The sequence below is a fragment of the Coturnix japonica genome, chromosome 4 (assembly GCF_054131305.1).
Source record: "Coturnix japonica strain WE chromosome 4, WE-NBRP24, whole genome shotgun sequence".
Classification (NCBI taxonomy): Eukaryota; Metazoa; Chordata; class Aves; order Galliformes; family Phasianidae; genus Coturnix; species Coturnix japonica.
This window is the reverse complement of record NC_140666.1, coordinates 45,023,451-45,047,512: the sequence shown is the minus strand read 5'-3', so window position 1 is coordinate 45,047,512 and position 24,062 is coordinate 45,023,451. Positions and strand designations below refer to the sequence as shown.

Genomic DNA, 24,062 nt, shown 5'->3' with positions numbered 1-24,062 from the left:
TCTTTTTGTCAAGCCATGATGTTTTGCACATTCCACTTTAGAAACTCTTAGTCTCAGCTTCCTTCCCATTTCTCACCTCTATTTCTTCAAACAGAAACAGTCATTGGTATAATTTTGGAACAATTCTATCATGCAAAAGACTGATGAATCTCTTAATGTCTATCATGTACTTTTAATAATCTCTATTCTTTTAGAAGGTAGGTGGAAAAAACCTCTCCAGTTCCTGAGGTGGTCTTAAGCATTCAATATAACAGCCATAATCTGGATTTTTCAAGCTGCCTTCTCTAAAACTGTTCTTGTTCTATTAACTGTATTAGATACCCACATTTCTATTACCATATCATACTACAAATATGTATATCCTTTTCTTCCTTAGGCATGTCTCAAACAGATCCTTCTTGCTTCCTGGTTATCAGTTTTCATTATTCACATATTACTTCATGTATAATCAACAAGTATACAGAATCATATGGTTAGAAAAGGATAATCATAAACAAACAAAAAATGCTCACCTGTGTAGGCTCTACAGGAAAAACTCCATAAAGAGCAATCTCCAGAAAGAGATCCTTCCCAAGTGGCAGTCAGCCCTTAAATAGGGTCTAGGAAAGGTGCAGCCAGGTGTCTCGCTCCAATTTGTAGGAGGGAGGCAAGGTTCTTTGATATGTGTATACCCGGCGTGAGATTAAGAAGCAACGGTTCAAATGTTGGTCCAACCAGTTTATTAAAGTCCTAGGCGTTTTTAGGGAGACGGGGAAGGGAAGGTAGGCGATAGGGAAAGTAGGAAATATAAGCAAGGAGTCTTTGCAGAGAGCGAAAGAGATAGTCACCACCGTGGGTCCAGCGAGATACACAGTAGGTCCATTGATCTCAGGAACTCGTCTGATCACCGCGGGGGATGGGAGACAGCCAGGGAGCTCCGCAGCAAGCCGGTCCCAGGGGTTCTTCCGACAAAGTTTTCCCCTCAGGGAATTCTCCGTCAAAGGTGTCTTTGGGAGTCTGTCTCCAAAGTCCCCAGTTTAGCGAGGGCCTTTTATCCCCCATTTCAGTGGGGGTTCTTCTTCTTTGAAGCTTGACTCAGCATTTTTGGGAACGTATCTCGAGCAAACTGAACTTCCAAACAAGCAGGTAAACACACTTTGTAATAGGGTTTAAAACCAGCTTTTGTGACATTCCTGGCCCACAGATAAGCCAGCAAGGTGGGGGGGGCTCTGTTGCCAGACACAAGCATTATCGCCTTCTGCAGTGGTCAGCTCCTTCGAGCAGCACCCCTGAAGAAGACTGCTCATCATGCTTCTGCTTATCTTTGCAATCATAAGCAGAGGTACTGTGGCACAACAACACCCACCATTCACCCTCCTAGATAGTTAGCAGTCACCAGTCAGAGTCTTATAATCAGAAAGGCCTCACGAAGCAAGCTTTGAGACAATAAAAGAAAAACAGTTCTGTCTTTCACACCAGGCTCCACCCCTTCTGGTCACACAGCTGAATTGTGTGTTCAGCTGCACTCCCACAGCTGACTCATTGCTCATCTCAGGTGGTCAGTCAGAGGTTTAAACCTCTGTATAAATATTACTTGCCAAGCTTCAGTTTTTGGTTGAGCAATTGCCAACATGTGACTGGCTAAAATATGTTTATTTAATTGATTGTAATTTACTTTTTGTGTTGTGCACCAAACTGTTCCTTGCATTTTCCTTGAGCAAAATTCCAAATATCTGAAAGTTAACTTCTAGACAAATGAAGAAATCTGTTTATATGGATTTTCTCTGCAGATGAATTGATTAATTGGAGAGCACAGCAATTCTGGTGGTAGATTGCTACAAATGAATGAAGTTAGTGAGTGAGTTATTCCAAGTTAGGATATCCTGGAGAAGTCTTCATTAAACTAATACTTTACTTCAAAAGAATCACTTAAACTGTGCTTCTATTCTCTCATAATCAAAGTGGATTCTGGGAAATCCTTACATTTCTATTTCAGTGTTTCAGAAATATAATGGCCACTGTTAATGAGCTACTAAAACTGTTGAAGAACTATGAAAAAAATAAACATGCAAGAAATAAGCACAGTGCAAGTATGCATATTCTTATTGTATGGGAAGTTGGTAATCACGACCTGAACCTCTGATTAATCAGCTGAGGCAAGCATCAGGTCAGCTGTGGGAGCACAGGTGAGAGTAATTTAGCTGTGCTCCTGGAAGGGGTAGAGCATGACTCCACCTCCTTTAGACCTCATTTAAGGGTTGACCACCTCTAAGGCAGCATTTCTTGGAGATTGCTCTATGGTGGAGATTGCCTCAGCATTTCCCATTGAAGGTATCTGTATCCTTGAGTCTTTCCTTATAAATAGTCTTTTGAATATCTGTTACCATCTTTGTTACCATATTTGTATTGTTTCTCCTTACATTTGAATATTCTGAATTTTTTTGTATTGACTTAAGGTAAGCTGCAAAGTATTTCCAGACAACTTTTGTGCATCACTACATCATCAATATAATTAAAAGCTGTGTGTCAATACCTGATTACTAAAACCCAAATGTATCCTAAGACATTTAACACTGTAATTGAATGGTAAATTTCTCAAAGCAATCAAAACATTCAAACAGACAAACATTTTTATCTGTCAGTAAGTTAAAGGGAACCTGTCAGGAATTCTTTGTCTTATCTTTCCTGGAATTGTGTAGATATTTACTTTCACATATAGTTTCGGATGAAGTTGTTGTCACTTCTCTTGGTTTACCTTTTTTTCTAAACTAACAAAATACTTTTGTTGATTTCTTAGAGCACAACTGCACCTTTTTCTCTCCATGATCACTGAGGAAAAAGGTGCAACCCTGCACCTTTCAGACTTTGATATCCAGGCACTGCGCAACACTCTGCAAGCTGGACATGAGCATTAGTGGAACATATGTAGACTACGCTGAAAAGGTGCATGTAATTGACTTATTTCACCTGATTGAATTGCATTCAGTGTTATATTTTTATGTCAAGTGAACTTTGACCTATGGAGTACTGTGGTACTTTGACAGCCCTCTGGGCTGTAAAAATCAGACACATCAAATTTTATAGTATGATCTTGGAGGGATGGTCTTGACATTTTAACCTGCCAAAGAAGCTAGGCTACATTACTTAACAGTATGCTTATACAGAAATTGGAAATAAGTACCATTTTGTTTCTTTTTTTTTTTTTTTTTTTTTTTGAAAGCATGCTTGCTATGTTCTATTTTTTTTTTTTTTGCTTGTTTGTTTGTTTGTTTTTGTTAATAAAGTGTATGTTTACAATATGCCTTAACTTAACATGACATTCTTTGGACCCAATATATTGCACTGGTGGGTTAAAGAGAATCATAGAGTCATAGAATCACCAAGATTCCAAGAGAACTCCAAAATCATGTAGTCCAACTGTCTGCCAGTATTTCCCCACTCAACCATGTCCCTTGGTACACCATCCAAACATTCTCGAACACCTCCAGGGATGGTTACTCCACCACCTTCCTGGGCAGCCTGTTCCAGCACCTGACCACTCTTTCAGAGAAGAAATTTTAAATAAAGACAGTTATTATGAAGGAGATTATTCATTGGATATTTTTTTTCAGTATAGCAATCTTTAAAGACCCAACAAGCAATCAAGGTTATTTGGTATTAATTTGCTTTGGCCTTTTTTTTCTTACCCATGCTTTTCACTATTTATAAACATCTGAGGAAGTTCCCTTGCTCTTTTTGAAGCTCCAGTAAATAAGAGTGCTAGGAATTCCTCACTGCTGTTATAGTGAGTTACTGCAGCCTGGCTCATTGCTCCTGTCTGTTCTGGAGTCAGAGCAGTTCATGTTACACATCTTGCCTCACATTCGAAAAGCCAATGAATATCTGTGCAAATGTGGAGATAGAGGACAATGAATGGACATTTACCAAAACAGAAACAGCTTGTTTTGAAATAACATTTTCACTTAAGACGCCAACAGCGTCCTTTGAATATGTCACAAATTGTTTCTGCAAATGCTTCTTTTGACTTCCATCATTTTCATCACTTCAGAAATACACAATCTCCTTTTCACCTTAGACCGTACCGTAAGTTTTCTCAAAATCTGTTTCCATTAATGTTTTATCTTGAGGAAACATCATGCTTGTGATTTATCTGTCAATGTTATTAACCACAAGGAAGACACAAAAGTTGCAGCTCTCCTTTTCTCATAATTTAGCTAACAAGCTCCTTTTTCTTTTTTTTTCGATGGGAATAGGTCTTATTATCAGTATATGTATCCGTTACGATTTTTTTAAATAATAGTGTAATCCTTTGCTCTGTCTGACTATCAACAATGTCTCATTTTTTATTCTCCATTATAGCTATATTCATACTGATGCTAATATTATTACACTACTTTAGCAATACTGTCAGGAAAATATTTTTCACTAATTGGATTTTCTTGAGAGAGTTTTAGATATACATTCTATGTTTCCATATTTGGCACAAGATATGAAAACAAATATTCTAGAGGATGCCAGCAAAGGAGAGTTTATATTAGCTATATTTAAACACTTTAAGAGGATACTATTGATTGGCTACATATCCAGCTGCATTCTTCTTTTTTATTTCCTCTTATCTCAATCTTTAATCTGCCTCATTTTTCTAAATACTGCAAAGTAACTATATCACGAGAAACTGCCACTTAGAAAAATTACCTGAGGGCATTCTGACTTTCTGCTTGAGCTTTATTTTGTCATTTATTTCTATTAACAATCATTAAGCAATTTAATAATTATAAGCCTCATTAGCATTTTAATGAGACTAGTGGCCATTGCTAAGTGTAATTAAATTAGTTTTATTGTATGATATTTTGAAGCTGTGATTAAATCAAGTTTTACTGTGCTTTGAAGAACAAACCTATGGAGATCCCTCTTCAATAACAGTCTTGTTAACTTATGGGGAGTCTGTAAAATAGACATATCCAGGAAAAAAGGGAAAAATATTCCCCGCTGAGGTTAATCATAAAAGATGAAAAATCAAATGCTCCTGCTGCCATCAGCTCCAAGATTACCAATATATTTTTAGTGATAGTAGTAGGTCTGTTAAATAGCATTCATTGTAAATAGCTTTGTGGAATCTATTTTTAATTTTTAGAAATAACATCTAGATGCTGTGTTGAATTGTTCTTAATAAATTGAGGGTAGAATTGTATAATGCTTACTCAGACAAAACTCCTGTTGAGTTGAAATGAAATTTCACAACAGTAAGAACAGCAGGGTATATAAAAGCTAAGTATTACTGTTGTTTGTTGTTTTTATTACTACTATAGTTTACAGGAAGACATTCGGTAGTGATGAAAGGCAGAAGAAAAGGGTATTACAACCAGAGTCAGTAAAATTCTAGCAGTATTTGGTGGAATTTTTTGGTCAGAAAAGCCATGCAGAGCAAAAATTAGGCATTTTTTTGTCTGTGCTCAACCTCTCTCTGTGAAGTCTTAAGTACTGTCACTATATTAGAACAGGTCAAAACCTGGATGGTTGCTTTTCCTTGCCAATGTAGTGAAAACTGTCATCTGTCTTCCACTAAATAGTTACCTGCTTTTGTTAACATCATGATTACACTTGAATGCATTGCACCACTTAGCTGTACTCCAGTGAGCATAAAATTAATTAATACATGAGTTTGCAATTGATTATTATGGTATGAGATATTAAGTATATTTATGGCTGTATAACTACTTTCTATTTTAAATCTACTTTGTTCAAGTTTTTTCAAACTTGAACTATTTGGGATTACACATTCCATCCAATTGAAACATAAAGTACAAGTAAGGCCCATGAGCCAGTTTGTTCAAAAACAGCACATTATTCTTAAATACCACTGCCTAAGTATGGAACCATACCCAGGAACCACAGCTAGTTTCCAAATTTATTAGTAGCCTAGAGAAGAAAGCTGAAGGCCCTGCAGTACCGTCTGGCCTAATTTTGTTTCTCCTTTCATTAGTGTGGAACATAGAAAGAGAGAGGATAGATAGGTAGATAGAAATTCTTCTCCAGTTTTTAGTTTACATTTAGTTCAAATTGCAAATCTGAAGTTCTGAACCAATCTTCTTTATAGATAGTAAGGGCTGGAATCTTTTTCAGAAATAAGCATATTTTTGAAGTGATTTTACAGTTTCAAGGATGAGAATATTGGGATTAAGAAATGGCTTGGATTCAAGTAGCCCATATATATATATGTTTTTACATGGTCTCAGTAAGAGTGATAATTTCTTTTGAGAGCAAGACGGCATTTAGGATTGCACAGACTGAGAAATCCCAAGGGAAGTTGTCATCAGATCAAATGACTGCAAGCTGTGGAAAAAAATGTAGCAAGAAAATGACCAAGAAAAAACTGTTTGATTGGTTTTAATATCAAGAATGCATATTCATTGGTACTTACACTTATCTGTACTTTAAAGAAAGTCTACTTAGCATCTGAAAAGGTATTTATGCTGTGATAGCTCACAGGATCACACAGGACTTCATGCCAACAAGGCAGATGATTGAATAAATCATAGATCGACATTATTAGCAGCTACATTATATGCTGGGAGAAAGCTGCCCACTTATATTTGGATCATGGTTATGCAAAACAAAACAAACAAACAAAACAACAACAACAAAACACATTTAACCTGTAAGTAGTCATATGTGTTTGGAGGGTTTCATACCAGACTGGAAGAAACATTTCTGCAGTTTACCTTTTTATGCCTAAATCCTGATTCTTTTCTTATTCCTCTCTACCCTGAATTTTGTCATTCTTCTGTGTTTAAGTAGTGATGCGCTTCTGAATTCAGCTCACATATTTAGGATAAAACATAGCACTCTATTTTTAGCTCCATTGTAACTTTTGATGAACTGCAATTCATCAAAATTAGGGATATTGCAGTAAGTCTTTTATTGTCACTAGGCAATTCCAGCAGTATTTTTATAACAAAGTAGAAGTTCATAGTACATAAAACCAGCAAGAGTGTCCTCATTGCCTGTGAGAAGAGTATGAGAGAAGGAAATACTTTATACTGTGAGGGGAAAAAAATGGATCATTTATTACTGAACTCTGACATTGGAAGCCTTTTCCCAGAAAGTTATTGCTAGAACTTTCACTGGTGTTTAACAGCACAGGAACCATCTTGACTTCACTTGGGAGACTTCTCTGCAAGCCATCAGTGCTAGCTGCTGAGGGAATTCCTATTTTAAAGCCCAAATGTTTCTTCAAAAACTGTTTTTCTGCTTCTGTGTGTTACAGATAGAAGCAGGTTTAGGAATTCTATTCCCATGGTGGTTGTTTCATTCAAATACATGAAGAGGTAACTGTCTCGGCTTCTGTTTGCTATTGTTTGCTCTTAGACCTTGTTTTAACTGATACTGCTAGGATTACAGAAGGAAGTTTTGAAATACCCTCAAGAGAATAACAAGATAGTTGTGTTTTCTGATGAATGGCTTCACAAAGAATGTAATTATGCATTTTACAGGATAGCAATTTGTATACCACATAAAGCACATGTTTACTTGTGGGAATTGTGTGGTTTTGCTGTAATTATTAGAGCCTATTGATTGTCTTCCATTATGTTAATGTTTCCAAATTAAGCAATATGAAGCAATTTTCTGCCATGCTGTATCTCAGAAGCCTTAGGGATATTAGCTGCAACTTTTACTGAAAGTCTAGAGGCCTTTGTGAATAGAAGTTATAATTCACTTCATTGTAAGTTTTTCTCCTGATTGTAATCAATGAACCTTATTCCATAGAATATAAATGAAGTGACAAAGGAGGAAATAACCCTTCTGAGGTAGGAGAAGGGTAATGGTAAAAGGCACAATGAGCATTCAATTGACTTCTTCAGCAGAAATACTTCTGCCCTTTCTTTTGAAGTCTGGCTACTTTCAGATAATCATAAGCTGTTTGCAGCTATGACCACTTTAGTAGAGAAGAATAATTTTAATGATGAGTCATTATTGTAATTGCTTTAGCATTTCTTGCACTAGTTAAGATAGCTTATTTCTGGCCATATAGTACTTTATTGGCTTTTGACATACAGTATCGTCTGTTCAATTTGTGGAAAACTATCAAAGGAGAATAACTGTAAGCCAGGGTGGAAGCACCAAAAGATTTCTGGCAATTATTTCCAAGATCAGCTTCAGACAAGTTGTCCTAATTTTACTTCTTCTAATCTTACTTCAGAAATGCACACGTTTTATCTTTTCATTTCTACAAATTTCTTTTAGGCTAACTCCTGCCACTCACCATTCCTATTCCATAGGTTTGTATTTTATTTTCTTTTTTTTCTTCATTTTTTCTTCATCCATTCTGATTTTTGCCAGTTCATTTAAACTCAATTTTTATTTTCTATCTTATGTACCTATCCTTTATTTCTTTGTGCTTCCTTATCTTGTTTTCATCTATACCATCTTTGTTTGTTTTTGTTTGTTTGTTTGTTTGTTGTTTTTTGTTTTTTTGCTTTCAGCAATAAAACCACCTCAATAAAATGAGGTGGGAGGCAAAAAGTTGAGGCCAGGTTCTTAATGGTGGAGTGTAGCAATAGGACAAGGAGCAGTGGCCTAAAGCTTGAACATTGGAAGTTCCATACAAGCATGCAGTAGAATTTCTTTACACTGAGGGTGATGGAGCACTGGAACAGTAGCCCAGAGGAATTGTGGAGTCTCCTTCTATGGAGTTATTGAAGACTCGACCTGTGTGAGCTATTGTAGGGAACCTACTTTACCAGGGGGGTTGGACTAGATGATCTCTTGAGGTTCCTTCCAAACCCTGCAATTCAGTAGTTCAGAGTGATGGACCTATCTGAACTGAATTGCAGTAGCCCAGCCCAGTACTAAATGAGCTAATTTTGACTAGAAATTCTACCACCCAAGTGAATAAGTATAGAAATGAATGGAATTATTTTCACCACATCTGAGGATGTTAGCTCATGTGCTCAGGGTAAGAGGCTTGTTTCCCTCAGTTTCTTCCTTACCTGAGGTGGAAAGATAAGCATTTTCAGAAAGTTAAAAAATCAGAATAGATTTTCTATCTTAAATGTTTGCTGGTGGTTTAAGTCATCCTTTTTTGATTTTTGCACTAAAATGGACTGTATGCACTCATCATTAGTTAAAAATTAAAACAATGTCCTTAACAGATATCATATGTATGTATGGTTATTTAAACTCAGTGCTTAGGTATGTCTATACATCTTCAGTACCTTTAGTCTGAATGTAAAGACTAAGTTGTTGCATTTTGGTTTTGTGTTATTTCTGTAACACAGAACTGAACAGAGTGATGGAAACCCTTGAGGCCCCCTTGTGATAGATTTCATTTAATCTGTGCCAAGCTGGATGAGTCATTTGTTTGGCTACTAAAATCCTTACTGTCGAGTAGATATCTGTGTACTTAGTCGTCTTATTTGGTCTTCCTCTAGATGAATCAACCTATTGCTTCTGTATCTTTGTATGAAAGCTGCTACGTGATTTTTCTGAGCACATGTATTTCTGTTCACATGATTAGCAAAGAAGCAATTTATTTATTTATTTTTATCTTATCAGAATCCTTTTTTGTTCTTTGACAACAGTACTGGGCCAAGTACCTGATAACCTACTTGATGTTGTTGTAGTTAGCTGATGTGTTGTGTCTGAGTCCAGGACAAGATAAATTGAATGACTCTTCAGACTTGACCTCTGTTTTTAAGAAGCTGATGTTCAGTAGAAAGACTTTCAAAGTCTTTGAACATAAAAGTTCCTTTCAAGTTAATAATTAAGGCATTTAAAAATGAAGAGGTAGAATTCATTTAATCTAGCTTTTCATACCTTCTGGGAATGATAAATAGAGAGCCTTGAACAAAAATGCTTAATTCAAAAGGTGATGAGCATGAAGTAAAATAGTGCCATCTGGATTAGAGGAGGAATTTGTACAAGAGAATATTCAGCAAGCATTACTTCAAACAACTTACACCAAAGAAAAGAGACTATGGTAATATTTATAAATTATTAGATGTAATCATACTTTTCTTAGTAGAAGACAGTGGCAATATTAATTGAGTCTTTTCTCCCAATATTTGCTGATATTTCAGTAAAGAATTACAGAAGGAGAAGGAAATAATTGTGAGAGCAAGAAGAGATCTTAGTTTCAGATAAAAAATATTGATCTGAGTATCAAAAAAAGACATTTTGCAGAAAAGCAAAGATAACTGTCAAGACAGTTTCAATTTGCATGTGGGTAGTTACAGAATTTAAAAAGAATTATTTACATTTTGAATAAATGCAAATATGGTATTTAAGAAAATGACCTTTGCATTAATTTCTTCACTAATTACCTCCATAGCATTTCCACAGCATACAGTATAATTTCATATCATTTTAGAAGGATGAAAAGTGGAACATACATTCTTAAAGTTCAGATATTACTAATTTACTAAAATAGTTTTGTTTACTAAAAATCATACATTATCTTGAATTTTTCCCAATTCACTTCAAAAATTGTTAATGTGTTCATCATGTGTTTATATTTTCATTTTTCTATTTTTTCAGTCTTTTTGATACAAAAACAACTTACAAGGTCTTAAAAGCAAAATTGTTTTTACATTAATTTATTATTAAAAAGTTTAAAATAATGCAAACCATAATTTCTGTATGGTAACAGCATGTCTCCAAATACAAATGCACAGAGGCTATTAATATAGTAGACAACTATGCCAATTTTTAGTTTCAGAAATCTCTGTATTAACAGCTTAGTGGTAGATAATAGTTGGTTGCAGGCTTCTGTTTTTGGCATTGATATTCACTGTAAAGAGAAGTTTTCTTGATAGGTAGTTATGTTACTGTACTTGTGATCAATAATCATTAAATCATTAAAAAATAATTTTAAATATCCTTTTTTCATAACTGTATTAAACTGAGGGTAAACATCTTAACTGTTTTACTAGCAGTGTTTATATTTCAAAGGTAAATTCTTTAAGTTTGTACAAATTTAGAGCTTTGGAAATAAGGCTTTGGGGTTCTAAAATAGAAACTGGAAGAATCCTAGGAAACACTCCAAATCTGCAACAGAATAAATGCCACTGACCTGATCCTTCTTCGTTATGAAAGGTCAGAATACAAAAGATTAAATACTGAAACCTATTTAAGCATAAGCGAAAACTTATTGGAACCGATTTAAGAAATGTTTGCAAAAGCTCCTTTGAAGAGCATGACAGAGGAATTTTTAAAAATGAAATTAGCTTTGAAGAACAACAGAAGTTGAATTTTTTGAGTGTAGTGTACTGTTATCAAGTTGGGTAAGATTAATTTCCTGGGAAAAGCATAATGCAGTTAAGCAAGCAATGCTGTGGTCAAAGGAACAAGCATAGGTTGGGTGATAACCAATTTAAAACTGCTATGTCTAGTAGTGTATTGGCATCAGTGTGCAAATACTTAAAGCTGGTCACAAAATGGAGGAAAAATACTACCAGTGACCAACTGTGTTGTGTCAGTCATGTTGTATGTGTAAACATCCTGTATCCAGAGATATTAAATATTTTCCTCATTTTTTTTTTCCTATTCAAATATCTTTCCTTGTTCAGTTGTAATACTTCTGGCATGTGTTAGATGCATATCTGCCCTTGCTATCGGTGTTAGTACAAAGACAAAAAAAATACCTGTAGAAAGTCAGAACTGTTTAATCAATTGGGTGGCTGTTTTACAAATGTACAACTGTTTGAACTGCATTTTTTTTTTTCCTGTCAGAGTGGCATTTGAAGTTATGTTTCTTTTTCATCAAGATTAAAGCTTAAATAGATTCTGAACCCTAACAATTTATGGAAAATATTTTTCATTTTATTTTTGAGCTCACTGTGAGGAAAAAGTAGAAAGTCAGTTTCTCTGGATACTTCAGAAAAAAAGGAAAGAAAGACAAAGAAGGAAAGAAAGAGAAAGAAAGAGGGGAAGAAAGAAGAAAGCAAATTGGATGCAGCTGCATACATGAGGAGCTGTGGGGAAGCAAAGCCTCAGCATTATTTTTTTTTTTTTCCATTTCCCCCCCTCCCCCAGCAGTTATAAAATGTAGTCATAACTTTATAGGCTTCTAATGTTGAATTTTGTCTTGGGGAAATATTAATGAAAGTCAGGTAGCTCCTTTAATTTACAAGAGTATAGTAGATTTACATGAGCAAATCTTTATTTTTCTTTGAAGCATTACATGTGCATGTGGATAGGCATATGTAATCAAAACTTCTTTCATATGTAGCTGTCCAGTTTACTAAACACTTGTTTTTGCTTTTTTTCTTTACATCAGTGTTCTTATACTTTGTTTATAATTCCAGTAATTGTCTGCAATCATGGCTTTCCAACATCTAAAGTAAAAGGGATAAAAGGGATCATCTTTTTAGTGTATGTGATGAGCTACGCTGTAACTGTCTATGTCATTACTGTAATACTTTCCTGACAATATATTTTCACTTTGTTTAATGGTAAGCCATGCTTCACATTATTGTTCTCATTTTCTCAGAAAAAACATCTGGAGATAGACATATAATGGTATCGCTCTGGTAATAATTATGTTAAATAACTGCAGAAATGAGATAGCACATAACTATTTATTATTATAATTCTGGTGCGATTGCACTCCAGTGAAGACTGGGGCTCTAATCAGCTATATAACAACAGACTAAGAGAAAAAATTGATGAAAGGAGCAGGAATGGAGGAGCAAAGGGAAGAGGAGTGAGAGTGAGAATGAGCAGGTGATACCTGTTGGGGCTGATTGAGCTCAGCTGGGAAGATTGTGAGGGTGTAGTGGGGATTGCCGTTGAAGGCTTAGGGGATATGTCTGCCTGCTTGAAAGCGCTTGTAAACTTTCCATGGAAAAGTAGTTTATATTATGGTGAGTAACTTGAGGTAAAAGCATGGCTACAAATGAGAGTTGGAAGTGGGAAAGAAGAGTTAAATGCTGTTACTGCTTTATTCCATATTCCAGTAGTTTTTTTTGCTAATCAGTCCTGGCAGGCTGTTAGGAAGAGATAAATAATGAAAAATAGGAGCTACTAGAGGCTGGTATGCTGCTGTGTCATTGATAGGAGCTGAAGGCTGTTCTCCTGTAACTTGATCTGAGCAGTATTCCTACTTACTGAAGTAGCTATAAATGAAATATATTTCAGGAGTCCTTCCCATGCTATGGGGGCTCTGGGTGGCTTTGAGGCACAGAGTTCCCTTCTCCCAGTGTGATGTGCCCACAGCCTTAGTGGTCAAGGGGGATGTGAGGAGTCTTGCTGTGAATGATAGTTTCTTTACGTACTGGTATACATTCTTTTATTTTTCTACTGCATTACACAGCTTCTTGTTCTGGTTGTTGTTCTTTCTAGCCCAATTCTAATCTAAGCCCTTCCCTATTCTGTTACTGAACTTATTCTCTGATGTTGTGATGTTGTTTTGTTTTTTCCTTAAATTTTTGCACATTTCTGAGGTTTTCCTCCCTGAACGTTGTATTCTACCACCATTTGCTTTTGCTTCCAACTCTCCTTTTATTTCCCTCTTTCAGTTTCTTTTTGGTCCCGTTTTCCTGCATCTTGACTCATTGTTTTATCTCATTTTGTTCTCATTATGTATCCCTCAAGGGGACTCTGTTAAGATAAGAAGAGCTAAGTACTTTGCTAGTTCCCTTATAAAGATTGCTTTGTTTTGTTTTGCTTTCCAAATTACAAGCAAATCAACTGTACTTGCTAAAACAAATTACCAAATGATATTTTCTCCTGTGACTTGCTTGTCCCCCTCTCCATATGGGCTTGAACTGCAGGTGTCTGTATAGACACTGCAGATTAAAGTCCATCTGGTGAAAGCCACTTGACCAACCAGTATTTCTCTCTTGGGAGTGAAATTGAATGGTTATGCATGGGAAAGTGTAACTTGGGAAGCTAACTGTAAATAGGATTTTTAAAAGGCAGCTTCAATGAGAAATCTTAGACCTAACTGCAAACTGATGTTTAATCTGTGATTTTTTAGAAGTTACTTAAACCGACTGGCAGTTGTAGAAAACGGGATCACTCCAATTACTCCTTCTGTATATTAAAGCTTGCTTCAGGTTTTTCTTTTTTAAAACAACTTTCCAAAGGCATAGGAAATGAAAGGTGCATAAGAAGTGAAATAGAAATTTCTTTGTATATTCTTTTTTGATGCTCTTAAAGGTGATCTTGTTTCTTCTCACTTCCTGCTAATTATTGCTAACTGTAATGCTGCTTCTTGTAAGCCTATTTTAAATGACATACTGTGGATCTCTGACCTATACAGTAGAATTTCTTTTTTTTTTTTTTTTTAAATACTATTTATTTATTCATTGGTACTTTAAAACTGTTTTAGAATAGTGTTTGTTTTTCTTTTTAAGCACATCTATTGCACTTTAATGTCTTTAGGAGCAAACAATTTATTTTTATTTACTATCCCCAAAATCTTTGTATCTTCTAATAACTCTTTCCCACTAGGGGAAAAAAAAAAAAAAAAAAAAAAAAAAAAAAAAAAACTAATGCAAATGTGAAATTGTGGAAAAAATGAGTCTAATTCCAGCTGTAGGTCATATATTCTTTATAGCAGAGGCAGCTTAAGAAAGAGAGTGACAAAAGGGTGAGGCTATGTGCTGCTGTTAATGCTGTGTTCATTGGTGCAGTGGAGTCTGGGATAATAATGTATCAGATTTTTTTAAAAGCAACAACAACAACAAAAACACAAAACACCACACCACCCAAACCAACCAAAAGACCACAACCCCAGACAGGATAAGGGTATGTTGGCATCACTCGATGGAAGGTGGTGTGGATATGCGAGTCAGTGCCTGACTACTTGATCTTTATGATTATTACTGCAGTATAATGCAGTACAATTATATTACACAAAGGCAGTACAATTGTCCTGCCAGTGTAATGGGGATGCAGTAATATAAACCTTGCTTCTAAAGTGTAAGTGCAGATCTGTGTTGAGATTTCTATGCTAGTATAACTTTGGAGACAGTAAGCTTCATGACATGCATTTCTCTGTAGTGCCCTGTGTCGTACAAAGCATGTTCTTGCAGTCCAGGCCCTCTTCTAGATCCTTGGCTTCAAAAGTTATCTTTTTGGTTTCCTTGTTTCTGTTGCTTCTCCTCACTGATACATGTATTTATGAAAATGTTCAGTAAATCTTTACCCAGTCCCCTTAGTTTCTCTCTGTTCCTGCATCTGAGCTTTTGTGAATTAAGACTGAATGAGGCACTCTGTTATTTCCATTGCCTTACTCAAAATAGCAAATAGTTGTTTCCAGAACTGTGATCTTAAGTTCAGCTTCTTATTTTTGTAGCAGAAGTTAGCTATTCTACCTGAAGAATCTAATTTATTGAAAGTTCTATTTCCCTATTTTCTTTTTCAAACAAAGGGAGTAATTCCTTTTTGCTTCAGAATAAAATGAATAGATCTAAAATATGAATGAAGTGTGAGGGTCTTTACTGAGCCAGAAGCAGAAGGAAGTTTTCTTGTTGGTTGTCTATTACCCTTGCTTACACAGATGTAATAAATTGCTTGTGTGTACCGAAAAATGTTTCAAATCTCAACTGATTTCAGTAGAACTTTTATTGACTTGTGTACCTTTTTACTTTTTCTCTGTTTTGGATTTTGTTTATCCTTAAATAGTTACTCAAGGCGTTTTTTGTTTTTTGTTGGTTTTTTTTTTGTTTGTTTTGTTTTTTTAACCATCAACTCAGTAACCATCAACTCAGATATGTTTGTGCTAGCAGTGGGCATAAGGAACAGAGCTGATTATTCCATGGTTGACTGGTGTGTGCACCTAATACCTTGTCAGCATTTCATAGCAACAGGTTGCTGGCTGGCACTTGCTACTGCTTTGATTCATCTGCTGCCAGCTCTCTGCCTGGCACATGAAGCTGAAATGGACGTGTGCAGCACTGGCATGTTTGAGCCAAGTTGAAGGTGTGCTTGATAGGTAGAACAGTTCTCAGAGTGCTTACTTGACACAGTCTGCAGATTTGCTGCTGCCCTGGATGCTGCCCTTGTTATTAATGTGATTATGAGGGGAAATTAAATCATGTTAAGATAAAATGACATTTATTATAAGATACCAAAGCTAGTTGAAAAGCTCATAAAATGTAAGAGGTCAGGAAATATTCTTGATATATTCAGGCTGAAGATCTCTCTTTCATCTGCAGCTGTCCTGCTTTCCCTCTTGGTCAAAAGCCAGTCAAAAGGTCTGAGACAGTTTCCTTTATCAATCTGTCCAAATCTCATGGATGACTTCAGTTTTTCAGTTCCATTTTTTTCCTTCTGTTAATTTCTGTCACTAAACTGGTCGGACTACTCAGTGAGAATAAACACTTCATCAAGGTTGGATTTCTGTTGTTGTTTCTTTAGGTTTTTGTGTTCAAATATGTAGGATAGCATGATCAGCTTTGCTTTGTCTGCTAGTTAAAAACTGCTTATTGTACCATTTCCATCAGTTGATGGCATTAAGCTGCACTTTGCATTCTAAATAACCCTGTGTATGGAAAACATGGTGATGCAGATGTTAAAAAAAGAATAAATTTAACTCCCTAATAATTAGATATAGTGAAGGTTAACTGCTTTGGTACACCTCATCTTCAACATATTCCTTCAGGTCTGACAGACCTACCTTTAATTTTTCCTTATTCCTGTTCAACAGATTTCATTGTTATTAATTGTGGAAAGCAATTATTTGGGATGGTGTGGATTGTGGAAATGGGGAGCAGATACTTGTGATTTCTGTAGGTTTCTACGTTGTTTGTTTGCTTCTTTGGGGATAACTTATTTTGACTTGTCAGAGATTAAAAGCAATTGTGTGGGAACTTGACCATTTTGTTCTTTTAATTGTTATGGTAGCTAATGAGTAATAGAGATAAATATACAGATATATTTCAGTGTAAAATATTCACTCTGTAAACTCAGGTTTGATATGTGCAAGGGCTGCTGCAAAGGTAATGCCTCGTCTTTTATAATATTGGCCCACAACATCAGAGGTAGATGTTTACATGGCAGTAGAGGTTAAACCTTCTCACCAGTATTCCATTACATGTAGTTATCATGTGACAGATGGCAGCAGAAGGGCAGTCTGACGGAATAACATCTGACATGGAAATGCATATGAAGCAGAGGTGTGTCACTGAATTCTTCCATGTGGGGAAAAAATCAAACCCACTGACATTCACGGACACTTGCTGAACATTTATGGAGCCCAAACAGTGGATGTGAGCATGGTGAGGTGGCAGATAGTGCACTTCAGCAGTGGTGAAATAAACAGTATGTCACGTTTGCTGGTGCAGCTTAAGATGAGCACAGTAATCAGGCTCTCATTCATCACTGGAGAAAATGCTTAGCTAGTGGTGGTAACTGTGTTGAAATATATAGTGCTTTGTAGCTGCCAATTTGCTCTGTCAAATGGTGTTACTGTACTCTTTGTATCTGTTGTAGTTTCAGTGGCAATAAATGGGAAGCATTACATTCCAGCCCTGAATTCAAACATCCCACGGATATATCAATTGCTTTTTCTCATGATGTTTTACCTTGACTTTTATCTAGGAATAAAGTAGACTGACTACAATGTTTCTTCTTTAAACATAAATATCAATAACATTTATGGGATATAATTGAGATGAAGTATATATTTTCCCTTCAACATATCTTGATCATATGCTCAGACTGTCAACCAACATTTTTGATGACTACCAGTAGTCAGGCAGAAGAATGTGTTGCCCAGGGAGGTGGACAAGTCACCGTTCCTGGAGATTTTCAAGGAACATTAGGGTGTTGTGTTGAGGTACATGATTTAGTGAGAACTATTGGTGATTGGTGGATGGTTGGACTGGATAATCTTGTAAGTCTTTTCCAACCTTTGTGATTCTGACTGACTTAATGTTAAAGAAATCCATGTTGTTTACTATTTCATTTGATAGAAGATGGTATTTCTCTGTAAGGAAGGGGAAATACAAGTAGGATTTCTTGTAAGATAGGATGCAATATGAAATGTTTGCTGTTTTGGTTTTCCATGTTTCTTTCTTCTGTTTTCATGTCAAAATCAGAATATCTTGTTGTCAGTGAGGTTTTGTGCAATTTGTGTTATGTCAGAAAAGGAAATAAGTATTCGCAATAGGGTCAAATCTTTACGTGATCAAAGACAACACAGTAACTGATAATGTGCTACCATCAACTTGGTTTCAATGTTAAAGTATATGTATATGTTCAATATATATCTCTATCTGGTCCAAATGTTTGATTTATTAGTATTGCTAGTAATGAGACAGTGTATCACTGTTATTATTATTTGTGTCTATTGCTGGAGTACTAGAGTGAATCGGGACTTGTTTTTCATTTTGTTAGATTTTTATTGATGTGCTTCCCCATTTTTTATTTTTTTTTCTGTGGTCCCAAGGTGGCATTTCCTTGCTCATTCTGTGACAGTGTCTGTAGTAAGACATAATTTTTTCTTGTCTTGTATTTGTGATTCTTAATTCACGGGGAAAAACAAATCTTAGACATTATTATGGGTATCTTTCTTATTTATGATATAAAAAGATTGTTATTAGCTGTTTAAATTGAAAGCTTATTCTATATTATATTAACGTATTCATGTTGTTTTGACTTCTTAACAGGCAATAACTTCCAACACAAACTTCAAGCTTTCATTGAGAGCATAGATTCTATAGCAACAAAGTAACAGTAAGTTGTTTTTTGTTTGTTTTTCTTTTTTTTTTGTCAACCATTTCTTTGTTTGTTTTTAGTAATAGAAGTCTTGGTGCTGTTTAATCTAAATGTATTCTAGAAATGCAATAGAACTGTCAACTATGGCTGATTCTGAAATGGTGTAAAATAGTTCTTTCTTAGTGCATCTGATGGTTTTTTAAATCAGATTTTTTCCTTCTGTGAAAGATAACAAAGTAGTAAGACTGAGTGAAGGTTGCTGTTTTGTTTATTTAAAGTTCCTAATTCTTTCATTGAATGCCATGACTGTGCTTGTGAAATGATTCTTAAGTTAATACAGATAATTAGAAGTGGAAGAGGAAGCATTAATATACCTGGAGTTTTGCTATATTTTAGTGAGCAACAGGAAACTTGAAAAGAATGAAATGAATATATTATGACTTTAACAAGTGTCAGTATTGCGTAAGGCTAAATCAAGGTACTAAACTGACAAATGCTAAGCTATTTCTAGATTATTCAATGATTTTTTTACAGTCAAGGATTGAAAATAGCACGGACTCAGTGTTATTATCAGTCATTTTAATGATGCCTTCATTGTCTTGGGTTCTCTTTCTCTCAATGGCGTTCAACTGTTGTCCTGCAAAACAACAAAATGCAAAAATACTATGTGAATAATGACTCCTATCTTCTCTAAATGTACTTTAAGCATGTACCTGTTGCACAATAGGATATAAAAGTAAAGACGTGCCAGCTGCAGTGTTTATCACCAAGAAATTACTAGAGGATTTACTTATTTTTCATTGGCTTCTAGTTTGGCTTCAATTGTCAACAGCCATTGAGGAAGGATTGTTGGAGGGAGACATGCAGGCTCATACTGAGTGGTGGTGTGTGACTGTGTGTGGTGTTCATAGCTTCAGGACATCATAGCTTGGGGCAGTGTCTGGGCAAGATCATAGAAGAGTAAGAACTATAGTACTTGGAGGGGTTTGTAACAATCAGTACCAGTACAAAACTGTGTTGTGAGAACTGTTCTTGGTAATTTGTTTTTAATTCAAGTCTCTGTGTCTCTTTCCCTAAATTCACATCCACATACATGAGTTACAAAAGTGGTTGTAGTAATCTTTCCCTTCCACAAGTAGTACTACAGGAAGTCAAGGGAAAACACTGTGACTAGTTGTTTGAATACTGAGTACTGAGTATTCTTAAATCAACTCTGCTTTTGATTCATCATTTTTCAACACTAGAATCATGGGCAGATGTGCAATTAAGCATTTTAGGAGGCAGCTCTATAACCTTATCACAACCCACAATCTTTTTAAAGGCTTTTTCCTTTTTATGTTTTGTAGTGGCTTTGTTTGTTATTGCTAGTGGCCTGTTGTACTCAGTACCAGGCAGGGTCTTCTGCAAGAGGCTGTATAAATCTTTGCATAAATGCAAATTGATTTTTTTCTTAATTGTTGCAACCTGTTTTCTTTTACTTTCTGTTGATGTTGTGGGCTATTTAGAAAAATTGTTCTTTTGCAGAGTGCTGTGCTTTTGTTTTTAAGAAAGGTAATGGAAAAGAGTGGCTGGCTTGGGGGAGATGGAGCTGATCAGTGGGAACAGAATGGTTCACATACATAGATCCTAACCCTATCTGTGAGCAGGAGGAGAACTTAAAATATTTGAGTATGTAAACTCACTATTTCTCCTGTAAAGAAAATGTTCAGGGAGCATCAAACTTCACCAAAGATGCCATTCACTATTATTGTGAATATTAATCAAATGAACTCTATTTTGTCTCCATATCTGTTCTTGTATTGGACTTTCAGGGCAAGGTTATGGGACTGCAAGCCGGTCTCTGTGAGCAGATCCCAGAGCTGCGCGTAGCGGAGCAGAGCCGGCTCGTGCAAGGGGACTCGCGGCTGCTAGAGCTGAGCCGTGAGCGTGGCCCCTTGTGCTGTGCAAAAGCAGACCTAAGGGAGGGCAAAGCGCTGTTCCACAGCTGCTGCAAATGAAGCGGCCCTGTGGGCACGCGGGCAGTGCAGGAGGAGTGTGGGAGGTTCTCCGAGCACGAAGCAGCCGTCCCTGCAGCCAGCAAAGGAGCGGGCCGTCTCCTGGTTGCCACGTGCGGCAACGGATGGGGAGCCGGAGGGAGCGCAGACCCCAGGGAAAGGGCCGCTGGGGGAACTGCCGCCCGGGAGGACCCACGTGGAGCAGTGTTCTCTTGGAGGGCTGGATAAAAAGGTAGGAAAGGGTAGTCTGTTAGCAATAGGTAATAACTTCATCTTCCTTGTGCTCGATCTGTTTTTCATGCGATGGTAATTGGTGAGCGATCTCCCTGCTTTTATCTTACCACTTGAGTTTGTTACCCTTCATTTTCTCTCCCTGCCATTTTGAGGGGGGCAGTGAGAGCAGCTTGCTGCTGCCAACAGTGTTAAACTGCCATAGTTCTGTAGTCCTGGCTGTTCTGGACTTTCCAGTGGTAGCTATTACTCTTTTTCTGGTCTACACACCTGCTGGTTAGTTCTGATCAATTCTTTTCCCTCTTTAGTTATGGTAAAAACGTGGTAAAAGTTCTCCACTTTGTTAGCTTATCTTGAATGTGAAGGGAAAAGATGATTTGTGACAGATTTAGCTCTTCTTTGTTTAATTATAGATTTGATTGCCAATAAGAAATCATAAAGGTTCCTGTTTCAAGTATGATAAGCTAAAATTTATGGGTATCAAGGTGTTGATATGAATATGCTTCCCTATTCATTTCATTCTTTTCTATCACAAGAAGCTGGGTAACCTATGACTGCCATGTTGCTACTAACGGCCATTGTGTTCTGTCCACCTGGGTCACGCTCTGTTCATAGTGCCTCTACAAGCCAAAAACCCCATGTTACAGGTTGGCCTGGAGTGCCAAAATTCATGCCCGTAAAGGGAAAGTTACCATATTTAAATGCAGACTTTGTAAATTATGGTAAATTAAGTCATTTTGGAGGCATCACTTCTAATTATTTTTCATCTGTAGGTGAAATAATGTTATCTAATTCATACAGATGAGACTCTTGTACAGTAGTATCTGAAAAAGAACCTGTCAGACTATTCAACTAGATGAGCTGTGAGGCAGGAGCACAATGTGTGTGGGTTTGGGAGTTTTCAGTTTCTTTTTTTGCATAAAAGAAGCTTTGTTAGCATGGAATCAAAATGATTATGATAGTCTGGGAGAAATGCTTTCAAGGGTAACTTTCACAAATGAGGGTCATAACTAAAAGCTCTTCAGCTAGCACTGAACACATTAAACTGCAAGAACAAACAAAAAGCTGGCATTGGCAGATCAAAGAAAATGAAAGCATAAAAGATACTCTTAGAAGATCAGTTGGCCTAAATATAAGAATTGTAGTAATATCTTTTCTGTCTTATTCTCTTCTGTTTTACTACTTTAATGTATACCTTGATTATTTTAGTCACTGGTATCGTTTCCTTCAAAAAGTTGCTCATTTACTGCCCAGAATTTAATGGGCAAGTAAGTGTTCAAGCCTATAAGAAGAGACTTCCTTGTTTGAAAATAAAATGTTACCACTCTTAGGGGAAATTATTCAGTCCATGCTTTAATGGGGAATAAAATTTTTAGTGGATTCTCTGAGTTTCCTCAGTTAACTCTAAAGGTAAACCAAACAGTGGTGACTGTGCCCAGCACTTAAAAGTGGGTAGGTGGCAGTGGGTGTATGTGTACATAATAGCTATAGAAAGTGAGATGATATCTGCCTGTTTACCAATAGCGTAGTTGTAAAGTTCAGTAATAATGCACATTTCACGTAATCAGTAATGTAAAAGGCTACAGTTTTAGATATTTCTAGACTAGATGATGGCTGAAGACTGAATCAGATCTGTCAACTTGCAGGTCATGTATTACTTGCCTCCTTTCCCCCCACCCCCCATTTCCTTATGGAAATATGGAAAAGCTATAATTCTTTCAAGTGGGCAGGGGGTGAATTAGAGACTGGATGAGTTGTTCTTGTATCTCATTCTTCAGTAAGTCCTTGTCACTTTTCATTTAACTGAAAACAGTTCACTGAGTAAGTGAAGTAGTCCTCTGCATAAGCAATTCTCAGTAAAGTAAAAGGCTATCTTTGATATTTCTGATGAATATACATGCTTAATTATCCATACGACTGGCTTTCTACATGTGACTTGGTCTTGATGCCCCTTCATTAGGTATAAGTGTCTTCTGTAATAGGATTGTCTTGGGCTTTGGTTATCACAACTGCACTTCTCATCACAAAGTAGACAAGGAGGCAGCACCTTGGAAACCTCATGCCTGACAAGAGACTCCATGTCTTGATCTCGTTTGAAGTTGAGCAGTTCTTGCATGGGAACACTTTACTAATTAGGGGAAAATGAGGTGCTGTGTTATGAGGAACCTATCAAATAGGCTGAAACATCATTTATTTGGCTTTTATTCTTGAAAAAGGGTGTAGTCGAGCACTGTAGGACTTTTTTGTAGCCATTTAGAAAAGATTGGATTAGTGACTAGAGTTTTAGTAGAGATACCACAGAAAGGGAAAGAACTTCTGTTTAAACCTTCTGTGTAAAAAGAAATCTATGTTTTGAATGCTCCTGTTCACAGTTTCATGTATAATGTGACTGGCTATTATGAATGAACGTATTCTGGTTTAGCATAAAATATCATCCTTTTCCAGACAGAAAGAGAGACTGGAAAAATTAGTAGAAACTTTCAAAAGACATTGTTTTACAGAGTTCTATGGTTTGTGCCATAGAAACCACTACTGACTGCAAAATTGAAAGGAATGTGAATTGTATTGCATTCACAATATTAAATACAAAATGTAAAATTAACATCCATTTCTGCCTCCATTACCCTACTCTGATTAGCATAAAAGAGACTTTACCTTAAGAACTCAGAGGTAAGAAATGCATGAAAAACATTTCTAGCTTAGGAAAGAAACAAAATGAGAATGTCTGGATGCTGGAAAAGCTCTGAGGGAAGGATGATGTGTTTGTTGTGTTCTCAGACTCTTCCCAGACCTTCACTTTGGGCCATGTTTTGGGGGAAAACAGCAGTTGGGTAGGTCAGACCTTTCGTGTATTTACTGCATGAGAGTAACACCATTGTTTAAAAATAAAAACCACAATAATTCAAAGTACTGTGGTAGAAGATGCATTTTAATTGCTGCTTCCCTTGGAATCTCTGTTTTGGAGTGGCAGTTACGGGAATCATGCTACAGTTGACATTTCTAATGCTCAACCATTAGCAACAACATTAAAGAGATTGTTATCTTCCTAGATGATTTGACAGTGCTTTCCCTCAAGAATATTAATATGTGAATGCAGAGCAAACTGCAATTTTGTTCCCCTTCTGATATGGTGGGAGTATTTTTATAACCCTGATCTGGTGGAGTGTGCTCTACCCCCTAGTGCAGAAGGGT

General features: G+C 36.4%; 1 long non-coding RNA gene across 1 annotated transcript in view; it reads left to right on the top strand.

Moving 5' to 3' along the window:
• The window catches only part of LOC146761055 (uncharacterized), a 370,373-nt gene that overhangs the window by 302,996 nt on the left and 43,315 nt on the right, over positions 1 to 24,062 (top strand). Inside the window, exons 5-6 of the long non-coding RNA XR_014945321.1 lie at positions 2,777 to 2,922; positions 18,597 to 18,663. This is a non-coding gene — a long non-coding RNA (uncharacterized LOC146761055). The remainder of the gene's footprint in view (positions 1 to 2,776; positions 2,923 to 18,596; positions 18,664 to 24,062) is intronic.